Source organism: Ostrinia furnacalis, unplaced genomic scaffold, assembly GCF_004193835.3.
Source record: "Ostrinia furnacalis isolate ACB-3 unplaced genomic scaffold, ASM419383v2 OfSCF6912, whole genome shotgun sequence".
Classification (NCBI taxonomy): Eukaryota; Metazoa; Arthropoda; class Insecta; order Lepidoptera; family Crambidae; genus Ostrinia; species Ostrinia furnacalis.
This window is the reverse complement of record NW_021137151.1, coordinates 80,329-96,779: the sequence shown is the minus strand read 5'-3', so window position 1 is coordinate 96,779 and position 16,451 is coordinate 80,329. Positions and strand designations below refer to the sequence as shown.

Below are 16,451 nucleotides of genomic sequence, written 5' to 3'. Positions count from 1 at the left end.
CTCGGAGTTTGCTCTGATTAAGGCAAGGAAAATAATGTTTTAAGTTTTACATTTCACCTACTACACTTTCTATTTTGATGAACTTTCATTTTATACTTTATACCTTCCATTCCATTCCTTCCATTTCCATTTAAGCAATAGAGGGCCTACACAGGCTCTGTGCTTAAGGCCTCGGATACTCTTAATCCGCCACTGAGCACAACAATAATAATTAATCACCCGATAATAATAAGCCGAATTCCAGCAGAGGTTGGCTTTATGAGGATAGCAACTTGCTTGATTAGGTTTTACTACCGACATCCTATGTAAATGGTTCTTTAAAGGGGTCGACAGCACATCAGACTATACATTTGTGTAGCAAAATAGCACATATCGACACCTGCAAGGAAAAACATCGTAACTCACTTTTGGGTAGTTTTGAGTTAAGACCTTAAAATACCTACTTAATCACAGGGTTACTGCGCTTAAAACGCCAATCTCCATACTAACTTTGAAGCTAGTTAGATACACACTGCGACAATCTCGCCTATATTTTCGATATTTTTTGCGTTATCACGTTTCAATTATAATGATTGATTACTGTGTACGAAACAAAACATGAAAAATGTTTGGTTTAATGTAACCTATTTTTCTAAAGCTATGTTCAATATCAGTTCAATTTGATGGATGATTTGTTATTTTCAGCAGATAGTTTTATAAATATTTTGGTACTTATTAATTGTTAGATACTGAAGATTATGTAACCAGCATTTAAACATTCCTACGGTATTAGTTAACGTTTCTCTGGTAAAGTCATAATAAACCGATATTTTAAGCCATCTGTTGTTCTCGTCATACATGACTTCATTTGCAAATGAAGGCTGTGAAGTTGTAGGAACTCATTAATGATAGGTAGAGGTAAACGCATTACATTAATAAATCCATGATCTTACTCTACTATTGTGAAGAAATTATACATTATCTACCTCACTAATGTTTTCGGGTACTGTACCCAAACCCGCGGGTCCAAATTACTAAAGCGCTATTATTATAAATCTTATCATCATTTGAACCGTAGCTATTCGGACACTGAAACTTTTATAGAACATGAGCAGCTACTTACTTATAATAACCACAATAGAAAGGTCCATATAAGAAATTAGTCATTAACCTGGGAATGTTTATTTATTGTGGTACGGAACACTTCGTATACGGGTTCTACTCGCATTTTTATGAATACTTACCTATCCAAATAAATCATTTCTACATAAAGTGGGGTAAAGTCGACAACATCAATAATGTTGACCATAACAAATACGCTCGAACGGTTTTAGTGCAGTGCACCGCCTACCTGAAAACTTGCATATAGCTCTACCATCCATACTGCACAGCGGTTGGCTTGCATCCAAAACTTTCTAAAAACGGGTTAGCTGCAATCTTTCAATTAAGACCACTGTCTGCTGATGAGAATGCAGCCTTTTTAAAGGCTTACATGGCTTTAACGACTCTCAATTAAGAGCATGTTTTATGTTAGCATACAAAAATATTGCGGGGTTTCTTGCACTGAAGTAATGAGAACTCGGAACATTTATTTAATTGGAAATGAAGTAGGCACCCTGACCATAATCGTAGTGTTTCATTATCATAATTTGTAAGACTACACTATTTACATACATTTATTATTATTTAATGATATCGCCGTGAATTGTAAATACAGCTATTTTTAAAATGGTAATTATTTTACGTTTATTAGCGAATCCAATTCGATACATTATACGAGTAGGGATTTTGTGTACATAATAATATGGTAAATTCTTATACATCATAAAAAATACAGAATAATTAAGAATATGGCTAAGTGTACTTAAGTATATGTATAGTTTTTGCATTAACAAGCATCAAGTCTCGCGACAAACTAGCGCTATAATTAGATCACTGTTCAGATTGCTTAAATGCGCATCGTCGATGCAAAATACTTGGCCCATTTATTTTATGAATATGTATGCATAATGAATGTTTGTTTTAATAAAAAATGTATTGACGCATATTGATTTAAAATAAAGAAAAATGCCTTCTTTATTTTACATAAACATGTTCGTAGCCTACTTTTAGCATTCAATTGATTGGAAACAGCGTTTTAAAATTAATTTATGCCCAAACCAGAATATTTTAGAGATTTTTGTAATAAATAATACTCAAACAAGTACACACATGCATATAGTAAGCCAGCGCAATTATGCATCGCTTCACCAAAGTGCATCTTTTTACAATTTTTACGAAATCATTTTATTTCAGCATTAAAAAGCGGCATCAAAAATGTTTTAGGGAAAATTATTTTCTTGGGTTTGCGGTAATACGTCTTATGTGGTGAATTTAAAGTTGAATTTTGTGTGGAATGGTTATGTGGCAAAGCGCTCAAGTGAAACTAATCGCAGGTGATTACAATATGGGCCACCAACACGGCCCTTGGCTGTCCCGCCCAATATCAATAATGGCCCTCATTTCTTAGCCGGGAATACCTTTGGGAACAAGTTCGGCAAGGCTTTCTTTGGCAATATTTTATCGTTCAATCTTTCAGAATCATCCTCCGTTTTAGTCGATTTTTCAACGACCCGACATGTCTTTTTTAAAATTAGTTAAACATACATGCTTTGGTTGGGAACCTTGTAATATTGATGCGCGACGTTAAATGCAGGTTGGAATAATTTTGCTTCTGTATTTTATGGACAACTTGGTTACCGTAAATAAATTTCGTAGGTAAGTAGGCTCCGTATTTTAGTAGGTTAAACTGCAGTTTTGTGAGTAATAGGTGTAGTTATATTTCTGCCGCCTGCATTTTATAACACAACACCACCTGTTCACTGTACCAATATCACATTGACAAAGTATTAATATCTCTACATACGTAAATTAAGTACCTATTTGTTTTTCTCTACAGAGTAACAGCGGAATATAACTGATAACTATCCGCCACAAATACCATCGTAGAGAAAAATAATAACTGAAACTTTCTAATCCATTTAGCAATGTTCGCCGGGAGTAGAAATTCTTAATGGAGAGAAAGGAAAATCCGCTTTATGAGTACAAGTCGGCGCTTAAACTGTATCAAGCTCGCTATAACAATAGGATATTATGGAAATTACTTAAAAGGATAAGGATTCGTGAATTAATTATCCTATTTTGGGAAAACTTGAATTGTCGTTCATTTTCTCGGCCAGAAATTATACATGAACACGAAACAAAGCTTCACAAAATAACAAACTTTTTTTGGAGTTCATTCAACTTGGTGTGTTGCAATATTTAAACAGTGTTGTTGAACGATGAGGTAATCATTTTAAAAACAAGAAAACGAGGATGCTTTGTAAAATCAAGAGACACAAATAATCACAATGCACTTCAAATGCCACTCCCGTATGAGGTAAACTTTTGTAACAATGTTAATACAAAATTGCAGTTACATCAACAAACAGCTAGCAATGGCTGTTCAGTTAGAGTTCAGACGCACGCAAACCGAATGTTTGGCAAAGGTAATAATATAAGCATGAATAAAGAGCTTGTTGGTACAAACAATAACTATTCAGTTTTAATGCCGCGACTGTCGTTTGTTTACTTTTACGACATTGGCTTTATTTAATACAAGTATTTTGCTGCAGCGCCGCGGCCTTGCATTTTCCCAGAATTGGGTTGTCTGTCCCAGAAGACACAATCATTATCATAAATAGTGCAATAATGAAGGTGTTTATTACTATTATTAATTAACTTAATATATTCCATGTCAATAGTCTTCAGAAATCTTGTAATAAGAAACGCTAAAACAACTGAAAGAGATTGAACCGTTTTACCGATTTCAACATTATTTTAAATATTCAGAAGGTTCAGACAGACATTTCAGTTTGAATAATAAAATGGGTCTTATTTTTATTCGCAAGTTTGATAACTTCTATAGACAAATTACCTACACAATAATTAACTATTTGGGTCGCAGGCAGTTGCGATTTTATACAACACAAAAAGTTCTTGCAGAGTTTGTACTCTATGTGCAATAAAGTTTTAAATAAATAAAGTAAAGATTATTACTATATTGTGGGTAGAGTTCTACCATCCCTGTCTGTCCAATGTCTATTATGGTCTCAGCCGTAGCTATCTGTGTGAGCGACCTTGCGCCCGTCCGCGATAAGCGTGCAGCAATGTGTCACATCTGTAGTGCCAGTGCATGAGATTACAAGATAAAGATGCTGTTACGGCTGTTTACTCTTCTATTCATAACTTACGTCTTATCGTATCTATATACTAATATTAATATATTATTTAAAGCTGAAGAGTTTGCTTGTTTGAACGCGCTAATATCAGCAAGTAGGTACTAGTTCGATTTGAAAACATCTTTTCGTATTGGATAGCCAATTTATCGAGGAAGGCTTTGGGCTATATAGCATCACCCTACAGCCACGCTACAGCTCGTATTAGGGGCGGAGCAGTAAATAAAATGTTGCAAAAACGGGAAATATTCATACGTACTGTTTTCACACGTACAAAGTCGCGGGTACAGCTAGTAATAGATAGGTTTGTTTCCAAGCTAACGCTCTCGCTAGTAAGCGGTTGTGTCCGTTGGTCCGTTTTATCTTGTTTACAAAATTGCCAAAGTCTATAGTAATAGTCAAATATGAACTCTATTGGCGTGCTGGAATTTAGGCCTATAAGTGGATATGAAATGGAACGTCCTTGCGTTAGTGATAAGCCAGCGAGCACAAACTGGTGCGTCACCGCTTCACCGGTGCATGAGATTACTTGATAAACGCATTAAGGCTATTATTTTCGCTAAATCTTTCTTTTCTTCAGATATCTTCTTGATTGAGTATCTTAAGGGTGTCTGCAGAGGGTATAAATTGAAGTGTCTGTTTGTCATGTCCAAATAACAATATAGTACTTACAGCTCTAACGATCAAATAACTTGCAGATAATTTCTTATCATGTTTATTATAATTAATATAATATTTTATTGCTTCCAGGTATCTACAATGGACACTATAGCAATGGTTTCCGGGGCATAAACTATAGGTATTGTGATCATTGTTTAGATATTTAATTATAAAGTGCTGCGAACTAAGTAAATCAACAAGCCGACATAGTAAGTAATTAGCGTCTCTAATGTCGTATTTATAAACAGACTTATTACCACGATCAATATGTATATTCATATAACTAATAGTATCGGTTAAAATCGATAAGATCAAACCGTCATACCGTCTATTTCCATTTACATTTACATCTGACAAATACAGTGTGAGTCACGTTAAAGTGTACATATGAAAATATATGAAACTAGACCTATTTTTATCGATAAAAATGAGGTCAAAAAATTTTTGAGATTTTTTTTAAATTTTTTATAGAATTTTTTTTCTTCCAATTACTTATTGTAAAGAAAACGTAATAACTTTTAAACTAAGCGGTATATCCTGATAAAATAAAAACAGTAATAATGCTAAATAACAGGCAATACTAAAAAAATACATGAAATACCTAGAAAATGCAAACAAATAATAAAAAATGATACTTTTTGAAAAAAATCTGCTTAAAAATTCGCATTTTTTTGGTTATTTGATAAATTTCTCCAAAAAATGCCCCTAGNCTGTTGAATGTCTAGTACATTCCTGTAATTAAAGGTTAATAATTTATCTGATACTGTAGGTATACTTTCTGAGAAAATACGAAACAAAAATATACATGATATAATCAAGTTAATCTATACTTATAATAAATCTGTAGAGAGGTCAATTCTGTACATGAAATATATTTTCAAAATAACTATCAGGGGGTGATTAGTGATCGATACTGATGCCAAAAATGCAATCAGTAAAATTTTTGTCTGTCTGTCTGTCTGTCTGTCTGTCTGTATGTTCCTTATAGAAACAAAAACTACTCGACGGATTTTANTTTTAAATAAAAACAAAATATTTCGAAGTAAAATAAGCATTTGAGTTAAAATTAAAATTGTCTCTACCTGTAGCGGAGAAAAATGTGGTGGCAGGCCTTTGTTCAAACGATCATAGCAAATGTTGTGATAGGGATAGAGACATGCGATTTTTAGTTTTACAAAAGTAATACGATAGAGAATATTAAAAAGTAATAAAAACTATCTGTTATAGGGGCATTTTTTGGAAAAAATTATCGAATAACCAAAAAAATACGAATTTTTAAGCAGATTTTTTTCAAAAAGAATAATTTTTTATTATTTGTTGGCATTTTTTGTGTATTTTATGTATTGTTTTAGTATTGCCTGTTATTTAGCATTATTACTGTTTTTATTTTATCAGGATATACCGCTTAGTTTAAAAGTTATTACGTTTTCTTTACAATAAGTAATTGGAAGAAAAAAAAATCTATAAAAAAATAAAAAAAAATCTCAAAAATTTTTTGACCTCTTTTTTGTCGATAAAAATAGGTCTAGTTTCATCTATTTTCATATGTACACTTTAACGTGACTCACACTGTATATCTCGAGTCTTCAACAACAATCGCAGAATCTAGGCTAATGATCGCGAGGACATCCTAGATATAGACTCAATGATGCCATAAATTGAAGTGCATTATCAAATCATTAATCGAGTTACAACAAACAGCTTTGTTGCGGGCTCCATAGATCATAGATGCACCCGGTGACTTCACAGCGGTAATGGTGCGGATCATTTGTCTACTCATCTTACAACTGCAATAACGATTTATAACTTCTGAAGCTTATAAATCGATTAATCATCCTTGATTATTTGTTATGAACACTAACTTACCAACGTCTATTCATAAAGTTATACACACAAGCTTAATTCCTAATTACATAAGCTCATTCCAAATAAACAAAAGCGCATCACGCACGAGCACGCTCGAATACGGCGAGTGCAATGATCACAGCGAGAAATTATTGTTATCGTTTATTTTGAGACGCGTTGGCACACATTCTTCCTGACGCGCTATCTGACATTGCCAGTCAAACCCGTCAAATGATGCTTGTTCTTCCCGCTTGCGCAGGCGCCGCGCGTAAATTACAAACGGCATGGGAGAATAGAGGCCTTCACTGAACCAACTTTTGTAACTAGTTGCTATTACTCATCTATATATATAAAATAAAGTCGTGTTAGTTACTCCACTTATAACTCAAGAACGGCTGAACCGATTTAGCTGAAAATTGTCAGGGAGGTAGTTTAGAGCCAGGAGAAGGACATAGGATACTTTTTATCCCGTTCGAAATAAAAAAAAAGTCTGCTTATTTATTGCCATTAAGGCGAAACAAAGTTCGCCGGGTCAGCTAGTTTATAATAACCTAAACTATAAAAAAATAAACGGTTGGAAGATTATCGATTAAGAAATATAGATCAACAACAACATGCGTGGAACCGACTAATAATATACGCCAGACGCAAAATTACATCGATCACGTACAAAACGATTTATGATTGCCGGCGCTTTGAATAAATTTTGATATTTTTCCCGCTTTTGTACCTACATTTTGCGGTAGTCACCGCTTATTTATTTGTAGGGCGAATGTAGTAATGCAATGTGAGTCACAGCTATGTGCCGACTAAAACTTCTTGGAATACTATCGTTGCGCTTTGATTTGGATTGATTACTTCGTGGACTAAATTCGTCGCGTTGTGAATCATGAAAAACAATAACTATTATGCGAGATTTATATTCTTTTCGACATTTATTAATACCTACATAACAACTTCAACGGAAATGTAAATAGCAACTTTTTCCATTGAAATCTACAGTAATGTAAGTAGGTACAGGCATTTTTTACGAGCAAGAACATTATAATTATAATTATGAATGATCATGAAGTCATATTGTAATTTATATCCAGTACGGAAAACCGCAATGCTACCGTGACCTGTATGCAAATAAAGGCAAATAAAGTTTTTAAGAAATTGCTTTTTTATTTCATGTTAATTATGGAAGGATTAGGTAACACAAGTATAAATAAGTATGTATCACAAATCATACCTACTTATAGGTAATGTAAAAACTCCGCAATGGTTGTGACCATATTTACGCGGAAACATTTAATTTCAAGTTATGCGAAAAGTAGTATTTTTCCACGTCTACATACCAGGAATAATTCTCTTCAATTAAATCTTAAACATTTAATTGCAATTCGTAATATCATTTCAAATTATTTGAATATGAAGGAATTTAACGTTAATTACTTTCTGCGAATTGCTTTCAAATAACTTATAGATTAAAAATCTGTAGAGATAGCTAAAAAGTATTTCAGCCAACAAATTGAACTGACAAAACATAACGTTTAATAAACATAGTTAAAAAAAGTGCGGCCTTGATCTGATTTATTAGGCAACCTATTACCGACTACATGTTTGTTTAGGTATTTTTCATTTGGCTAGCAGATGGGTGACGGTCGATGTATGACAGGATCTAGAGCAAATGGATCTTTGTTACGAAAACAGATTATGGTACAAAGAAAGAAAAATTATACTGATTTAGGAGCACTTTCAGCACTTGCTGATAAGTCGCTGAAGACTGTCACGTGATCACGTCTTAAATGTGAAAATAAACTACACCAATTTGTTTCCCAGGTATCGGATGACTGAGAAAGTCACTGATGAATCAATATTAACCATTATTTGTCAGATAGCGTTAAGTGTCAGATATAACTTTCTGATATCAGGGACCGGCAAAACTGGCCCTAATGCAAAGAAGGTAAACAGGAGGATTGTTGTGGACTTACATTACACGTAGAATTAATAAAACCCTATGAATGAGTAAGCTGGTGGAGCGGTTTCGCATGGTATGAAATATGATTGCATACAAATAATTAATTACCAACGTGCGACCATTAGGCATGGCTGCTCATGTGCCGTGTTCCAGGAAAACACGCCGTTGCTAATCCGATGGAACTTGGTATTCAATTAAATTAATTTTCTCCGGTGAAATTCAACGTGGAAGGTTATTTATTCACCGCTAATCCTGTTGAANTTTGTATGAAAAAATCTGAACCGCGTAAGATAGATGAAGGGGGTAAAACGGGATCCACGCGTACAAAGTCGCGGGCGGCCGCTAGTACACAATAAGATGTGGTAGGATTTAGTAACCTAAAAATCAAAATGATTGCTCCAAATAGTCTCAATCACTAAATTAGGTGTCGTGCATCTGAAAAATAGGTCGAGGCCGCGCACACCGCGAGGCAGTGTTGATGTCTCTATCATTGATTGATAAAGTAACATTTGGTATTTGACCTGCTACCTACTTGTTATTGTTAAATTCATAATGTAACGATTTGACCAAGAAGCTTATTTTATATTCCGTTTAAGGGGATTAGCAATTCGTGTTGCGTTAGCAAGTAACGGGTGACACTATCCTGTTTTGTCGGGGTGAAAGTGAGAATCGATGTTGCCGTTTAAGTCTAGAAATCTAGATCCTTGTGAGTCATTCATTGTTTACATGTTGGTCGCTCTCGCATGTATAATATTTGTTTCCACATCACACAACTTAAGGCTGCTTCAATTAATTAATTAGTGGAATTTATGACATAACAAAGGCCCTTTCGTAACCGCTTCATTGTTAGGTCAATCAACAAAGCGTTATAAAATTAAAGTGCAAACAAAGTGGCGAGTAAAGTAAAGAATGAAGTGGAAATCGTGTGAAGTATGTTGTTAGTGGCCACGGAGCCTCGTGCGACATCTCCATATGAAGGGCCGCTAACTGCGCCCGTGTCGAAAGCAACCTTTCGTTTGTTTAGCACGCAACTAAACAAACCACGTGTTGCAACCGGCGGCGCTCGTCAACAAAACCGTCGCGAATTGGTGAAACTATGCTAACGATTCATGACAAACGCCCGGAAAAGCGGCTGGAAAACGCCTCTACAACAAAGTTATTTCTACTGTCACACGATCGACCTCCGCGTGAACGATCGTAATTAATGTAACTCGAGCGACAATAAACATAGGCGGTTTATGTTTATCTAGAGCCATTTGATGCAGAACACCTCGAATACAAATTGCCACCGCATTCGCAGTCACATTAAGTCAGCGACGTAATAAAAGGCGGCGAGCACCGCAGGCGCAGGGAACAAAGGGTAATACGTCTCGAAATTGGCTTTTTGAAAACAGGTGAGGCCGTTACCGCCACACCAGACGCGCTCACTTTTCCTCACAACTCATGAGCATAAATTGCGAAGGTCGAATATTGTTGTTTTTACTCTCCACCTCACCTGATTTTATGTGCGAATGAGCTTTGAATTGTTCCAGACATTCTTTCATAACCTATACTCCGTTTTAAAGACGTGGGCGCCCATAAATCTCGTTTTATGTCGGCACATTTGGAAGCTATTGGTTTTAATTTTAGATATTGTGTAAGCTGTATTTCATAACGCTAAAGTATTGCCATTACTCAAATCTAGATGGCTTATTATTGGAAGAAGGCAAAAATGGTTCGCAATAATGAATGTAACTTCCCGCCGAGACGTAAATAAAACTCGCTCTGACAGGCTTGACATTTACGAGGGTACACAATACACAAAACGTCATGTCAATTTGTGTCGATACTCGATGTGCATAAACCTTAGCTCTGTCACTACCAGCCGGTCTAAAACTGTCGGTATCAATTAAACATTATTGTGTGAGAATGTTCAATGTTCAGCATACCTACTTGGAATGGAAATGCTACACCCGGTGTCGGTTTACGGGGATTAGCTGATGTTCGGTTGACACCCAGAGACGTGAGCCGAGACAGCCTGTCCACACGAGCGAAAACGCAATCAAGCGAAGCTAGGCAAAAAAATCTCATAAACTACCTAATTGAAACACAAAACACAACACTGTTATTTATTAAGTACTTAATACTTTGATTATTTCTAGCTCTACTCTACATATCTCAGGTATAAGATTTTATCGCCTTTGTAGTGCCTATTTCCAAAAAAAGAATTCGGCATGTTTGCTGCTTTATATTTTTTTACATTTTGGATCCAGTTGCATTGTGTGGGTCCCCTTCAATGTCTTTACCTGGCGAAATAAATGGGGGCACGATAAAGATCAGGTTACAGAGATCGTTCCTACCCACATAATATCGTCGGCTTCAAGAGTAACCTCATCACCTTAAATTCAATTTGTCAATGGCGGATAATTTGTCGTTGTCGCCGACGACAGCGCTTTTTGTCGGCGTCCGCTAACGATCGGCATCGTGTTAATCAACGCTTATCCTTTAGACAGGAGGGCTTTTGAAGTAGATTACTGGACCGTACTTAAAATTAGGGAATGGCGAAGTCGATAAAAGAAACACTTGCAAAAAATGCTTTATTTATTAAGATTTTAACCAAACAAAACCCAAGATAAAATATAACATTTAAAATACCTTCTACTTTGGAACATATTTTCACATTACGAGTTTAAAAAGAAATCAGCTACTTATAGGTACTTTACTCAACTTTATCAACACTTAATTCATTCGAAGTAAGATAGAAAGAAAAACGTATTCTTGAATGCATAAGTTGGCATAAGCTTCGAAAACAAACTAAGCCTCAATACTCAATACTCAATAGTTTATTGCTTCCATAATGTTTACAAAAGGTGTTATTGCCTCGGTATATTGTTGAGCGTAACTTTGAATAAGTTTCTGAAACATCTTTTATACTTAGTACCTGAAGTGTGCCTGAAGCTACAATACTTCAAGTTACAATTCAAAAGTTTCAACGGTAGGTAAAAAGAAATGTGCAATTGGTGATTAGTATTTTATTTTTTATCTGTAAGCTAGACAGCTAAATGCAGCCGCGAAAAGATATGATTACATTTGACGGAGATGAAGAGAGCAATCGCACATGTGGAAGCTAGAAGCTTTATCCCATGATCGATTATTATGCGAGTCCCGATTCATACCGGGAATCGAATATCATAATTACGACACGGTTATTGATGGCGTGTGCACCGCACGATTAGGGACACTGATTCAATTAAGGTAGAAGTGAGTTATGGTCTAACAATTGTGAAACTGTGTCGGCTATGACCAGAGCGGTGCGGTGTAGATTGTCTAACATATTATCAACAGGATGGGTTTGAGGAAACTTTGTTGAATGAACTTCGAAGCAATAATCACCCCCTTAGGCTTTAGATTGGTATTCAAGTAATTGCTGAAACGATAACAATGTAATGAGAAGATATATGGGATCCCGCCTCTTGGCGTGTGGTGGTCGGCTCACATGGTATTTGCATATTATAGTATCGAAATACATTGTAGAGCCGAGTAAATACAAATTGTAGCTCCAGAGGGAAGTAGTGTAGTATTTCAAGAGCATATAAGTATTGATTATTTTTAATTTAAAATTTTCCCCTGTATTAAAGGCCCTTAATACCATTAAAGTATTTGTCATACCCGATAATAAATAGGTCTTGTTTTTGAACACTTGACATTTTCCCACCTGTCTACTCATTGGCATGCGAGTGGTCACAAAAGTAATTATATGCGAGCAAGTTTGCTATAATATTTGCGAACATCCATCAACATTGAAAGCAGACCAATAAATCAGCATCAGTCGGGCCAGCAAGTGGACAACCTCGGCGGGAGTGACTCAGCCGATACATTAATGCAGTGATCTGCCTAAAGGCTTTACGCATAAATTTAATAATTGCAGACGCGTAGACAATGCAGTACAAGTGAGACGGGACCCTATGAATAATACATACAAAAAGCGATACCTCAACAGATATAGGGACGGAGATAGGCCACCATTTTTTTGTTTAACGTTTCAGGGTGAGCCACTTCTGGGACGATAACACATGAATAAAAATCCCTTTGTTTATAGCCACCGTATGGTAATAGCGGTCCCGCTTATTTGTTGTATGGGTAACTGTCCAGAAAAATGTGATGGCTAAAACAGCGATCGTACTTGACCGCTCATTCATTATTTTCAACGCATTTAAAAATGTTTGTCAACTGTCATTTATAAAAGCCAGTGGGCGTGAGAATCATCGTAATTCGTAGTAAATAGCAAGAATACCGCACTACACTAAAAATAATTCACCATGAATCATGGTTCATTCAGCAAGGAGACGGGTGACGCAGCTCTTATCAGCGAAATAACTTTGTAAGTCATTGGTTTTATTGCAATTTCGTTGATCTATAAAGCCAAATATATTGAATATTTGCATGGAAAAGGGAATGGTCTTAGGCGGGAACAGAACCTAGGACTTTCTACCTGAAAAAACATCAGGTAAATGGTGCAATAATAAATCACTACGAGTAAGTGTGATGAAAATTTTGATACCATATTTAATTAGGTCTGAGATATTCTATCTTTGGCAATGATGAGTTTTGGCACGGGTACCCACTTGAACTATTAATAAACTTTCTTATTTAATATCTTACGCCTAAAAAGGTGGATAGTTCGCGGAGTTATGAAACAAATTAGTAAGTAGGTAGGTACTTCAAAGTTCTTTACTTTCAAATTCTATTGCCCTGAGGGAATCCCTAGTTAATTAAATATTCTTTGATAAAATAGTAGTTTTTAGTCTTCATACTAAATGGTCTTTGATATAAATTTTGTAATGAAATTACATTTTACTTTAAACATTACTTATTGTACACTATTTATTTATGTATAATTTACCTGAACTAGCAGAACTGCTACAAGGTACCTGCTTTTGGAAGTATTAATAGTGTACTTACTTTGTTATAAAGAAAAACTAATAATAGTAATGAATAATAAATTACAACGAGGAAAACTTTCTAAAGGATTACCTAAGTAGGTTATTGTTTTTTCAAGGAAAATAAGTGTACACGATTGTGGTAAGGTTTCCTGCTATTCCAAATTCAGTACATAAGTTTGGTAGGTCGCTATCGCACCCTGGTCACGTCTGGCACGACCAAAGGTTATTATTACTTATTAGCAGATTTTCTAAAATGTATGCAGTTGCATAACAGAACACGACTTGCGAATTGTAACGGTGCACTTAAAACTGTAACGAATGACATTGCCTTTGTCTGTGTTGCAATGTTCATATGAGACTTCCCATTATACCCAAAATATTCTTAGGTAAATGTAGATAAAATACATAAATAAGTTTCGCTTGCGGTTTTTAGGATTTTTTATGGAATAGAGGGGTGAACGGATATAGATGATGGCGCATTAAGATAATACGAGTGTGGTATCTTTGTCTAGCTGTAATAGGAGTGAATTTGTAACAAAAAGGTAGTCTAGATAATTTCGACAGTATATCAAACAACTAACTTATTGGTGTCAAGATGATAAGGTTAAAATAAAGTTTTGTGATTTACCATAAAAATTGTTTCAGTTTTCATAAACCTGCACAGTGCACACGCTGAATTAATTTTTGAGTTGTTTTCACTCCGTACTACCTACATAAATAGCATAACTTTCAAACTGATTTAAATGTAACATATCTTAATCCTATCTTATAAGTCGCGATAAAAAGACACGCAGCAGGTATTTTTAATTGGAGAGCGATTACTCTCGGCCGCTTATTATGAATGATTAATCACTTTATACAGTGCCAGTATTTCACTCGGCTCATTATTATTTATCAGTAAGGCATGCACTTGCATCCAACTCCACTAGAGATAGGATCCCACTAAAATCGTATCACCGGTAATTCGGTATCATTTACTTTCGGTATCATTTTAACTTAGTAATTAAACATATTAATTAAATTAATAAATTGTGGTCGACCTATGACTAGTCAGTCATTTTGATTTATTGAAATAAATTATTTTACAAATATTGTATTCAAGTGATGACGAATTTAGGGATGTTAGCATAACTAGAATAAACAATGCAATTGATTCATTTGACTAAATTAAAATAGCAACAAAAGGCCACAGGATAATTATTACATTAAACGTTGTATGTATAGCAAGTATCTGAGTTTGAGCTTGATTTAACGACACGTTCCACGACACGACAGGCATACTCTTCAAAAGAGTTTATTATTTATTATTCTTTATCAAGTCGGGTGTAGATCAATTTCTCCTTAACCAAACGTAACACTATAAGACAAGGTCCAAATTGAGATGGTTTAACAAAATTGAGCAAAGCGTTTGACATCGTTTTTGCAAATAGGCTTTTAAAAAGCACGTTTACACGTCCCAGTATTAACCCTACCACTGCTTCGGGACAATAAATGGGCCAGTGCTGAGAAGAAACAGCGCAAGATCATCTTATGAAGTGCTGCGCTTATGACTCTACCATACAATCTGATCGATTGATAACAAGTCTATCACTCTTTTCGTGATATCCTCTTAACACAATAATTCCTAAATCCACTAGCTCATTATTTTATCGATTCGATGTCTATCGGTATCAAAATAAACTGTCCATAGCGCCGGTACTGCCCGCCCTAGCGAGTGAAGTGACAGCAGCGAACCAAACGCGAAAGTTAACCTTGAAGCTTTACTGCAGCTCAGATTAACGGTGCGCCGGCGCTTTCCCCTACAAATGCTTGTAATTATAGGCATCAAATGCAGGGTTAGCTATTTTTATTCAATACGTTTTCTTTTTGTGACTTGTATAATAAGAATAATTGCGTTCTTCCTTTTTATAATTTTGAGGAAAAATTTTAAATTATGCAGGTATCAAAAGTAACTTAGCACGTTATACCAGTTATACTCGTACTACAATGCAAGGCGAAAAGTTATGGAGACTCCACTTACTAACGAAATTTGAATACAATTAAAAATATTGTGAAGTTTTCTTGGGAAACTTCAAAGTTTTCGTAGGTTATGTAGAGTTCCTGAGCATCAGAGTAAATAAATTTAATATCATGCTAAGACTTTATGCGAAGAATCTTTCTTAACCAGTCAACAACCGGGCCAAAAGTGTTTATGAAGAGCATATAATTGATATCGCCTATCACGTTCCAGTAGCGATAATAGCCCCCGCAAAAAGTCCGAATAAAAAACAGAAGTTCAATTATGTTGTATCGAAACTACTTGAAAGTAATGTGTCTGTCGAAGTAATTGATACCGAGTGGTTTGTATCACCGAGTAACAGTATCAGATTACAGATATTTCAGATGTTTAACCCTATTTTAGACCCCGGCCTGTAATTCCAGCGAAATTGGCAAGAAGATTTATGACGTGTCGCCGACTCGAGATCTCGTCTCATAAATCGATGTAATGGTCTGATCCAAGAATCGATACCAAGATATCGATGCCGAGGAACCGCTATCGTGGAAGTAGATACTATAATGATTGTGAAAGCGGTAGGCGCTGCAGCAAGCGCAAGCTTTTGAAATGTCGCCTGTGAAAAGAATGACAATGATCGATTTTGATCGATGCGCATGCCCACATCTAAGCATCGGTGCACAATGCTTCCTGAGACCCAATCTAAAGATGGGCAGATGTTAACAAGAATTACAGCCAGATGCGCATTTTGGAGCTTATTACATCGTAACAAGCTATGATGAACCCTGATGATTAGTTAAAAGGGTATCCATAGCTTTCGTGAGAATACGTGA

At 35.5% G+C, this 16,451-nt stretch overlaps 2 protein-coding genes across 3 annotated transcripts in view; one reads left to right on the top strand and one right to left on the bottom strand.

Moving 5' to 3' along the window:
• Window positions 1-16,451, bottom strand: part of Syn (synapsin) — a 71,876-nt gene that overhangs the window by 28,024 nt on the left and 27,401 nt on the right. The gene's annotated exons all lie outside the window — the stretch shown is intronic.
• Timp (Tissue inhibitor of metalloproteases) overlaps window positions 1-16,451 on the top strand; it is a 45,204-nt gene that overhangs the window by 11,216 nt on the left and 17,537 nt on the right. Inside the window, exon 2 of one of the 2 annotated variants that reach the window (XM_028318465.1) lies at window positions 4,986-5,034. The exons of the other annotated variant lie outside the window; for it this stretch is intronic. The gene's annotated coding sequence lies outside the window, so the exon portion shown is untranslated. The remainder of the gene's footprint in view (window positions 1-4,985; window positions 5,035-16,451) is intronic. 2 annotated transcript variants of the gene reach the window in all.